General features: G+C 34.3%; 1 non-coding gene across 1 annotated transcript; it reads left to right on the top strand.

Annotated features, from left to right (window-relative positions):
* Positions 1-463: 463 nt before the first annotated feature.
* LOC120963618 (small nucleolar RNA SNORD96 family) lies at positions 464-555 on the top strand. The gene has a single exon (XR_005755374.1). It is a non-coding gene; the product is annotated as a small nucleolar RNA SNORD96 family (small nucleolar RNA).
* The last annotated feature ends 977 nt before the right edge of the window (positions 556-1,532 follow it).

The raw sequence follows: 1,532 nt of genomic DNA on the forward strand, positions 1-1,532 counted from the left end.
TCTTCGAAATACTGAAATAGGCAAAAAAAGAGCAATACGGGCTAGGCCTCCGGTTAGTAGGTTAGTCCCAAAAATGATATAAAAGTGTAAAGTAAAGCCCATAAACATCCAAAACAAGTACTATAATAGCATGGAACAGTCAAAAATTATAGATACGTTGGAGACGTATCACCCCGCCGACCCACTCCGGTGAGCTCCCCCCTGTTTTTTCTTTTTTTCTACTGCTGGTAATTAGGTTAGTTAGTATTGTTAGTTTCTTTTTTTCTACTGCTACTAATTAGGTTAGTTAGTATTGTTAGTTAGGTTAGTTTGATTTTCTAGGTTAGTACTACTAATTAGGTTAGTTAGTATTGTTAGTTAGGTTAGTGTCATTCCTCTCATGTCTTCTTTTGTCAGATTTTGTTTTCTGTAGTAATTTAAGTTCTATTTTGTTGACTTGTTTGTTTGAGTTTGTGTTTCTGTTTGTCTGGTGATGAAAAACCTATTAATCATACCATCTTTAGCGACTGATTGGTCGTTGTGCGCCCATGCTGTCATTCTGCAATTCAGAGGACAAATTGAACATCTTAGCGTAATTTTTCTGAGTACTTCTGAACTTATGCTGTGAAAATCTGCAATTCTGATGTCGACATTGGCTATGCCGTAATTTTGGAGACTGAAGTTTATGGCGAAATGTTAATCGGGCTAGAATTTTTCAAATGGGCTATCTTTTTGGTGGATCTTGAGTTTCTTACTGCTACTTGTTTGATCATAAGCATAATCCTATTTGCCTAGAAAGCATTGCCTGACGGCTCAACCATTTGTTATGAAACTCTTTAAATATTTTTATTTGAACTCAGGAATCTGTGTAACGTTTCTGGTTGATTTTCTTTCCTAATTGGAGATTGTTGTCTATGGATCCCGGTGATGACTTGTGATGTTAAAAAGTAGTGGCCTGATTCATACATTGATGAGATCTATATTATCACTCTGAGTGATCTGTCCGACAACATATCCAACTTTTTTTATGTTTGTGTTTTTTGGTGATATTTCCGTTATCTGGACACAAATGTTCATAAATTGTTTATTTTCTTTGATCTTTGTTGTTAATTTTTGGTTTAAAATATTTCTCTATGAAGAGAGTACAAGCAGATCTTTGCTGTTATCTGGACACTTTTGCTTTAATATTTAGACTAGGTTAGCTAGGTTAGTTAGGTTAATTAGTTTGTAGGTTAGTTAGGTTAGTTTGTAGGTTAGTTAGGTTAATTCTGTTAACTAGTTCTAGTTTTAGTTTTACTAATTACTACTCCTAGAAAACAACCATGTAAATGATTAGGATTAGGATGCATATGCATCCCTTTTCTTTTGTTTCTTGAAAATCAGAAAATAAAAAGAAAAGGCAGGTTTAGTCATCATTTGTCAACTAGTTGGCTAATGGTTTCTAGAATTATTTAACCATGGGCATGGACAGGTAGCAACTAGGAAAGGTAGAATTTTGCATAAAGGGTTTTTGATGGAGTGTTTATTTGACCAATGAGCTTCCCTAAATTTTC

Source organism: Aegilops tauschii, chromosome 4 (assembly GCF_002575655.3).
Source record: "Aegilops tauschii subsp. strangulata cultivar AL8/78 chromosome 4, Aet v6.0, whole genome shotgun sequence".
NCBI classification, from domain to species: domain Eukaryota; kingdom Viridiplantae; phylum Streptophyta; class Magnoliopsida; order Poales; family Poaceae; genus Aegilops; species Aegilops tauschii.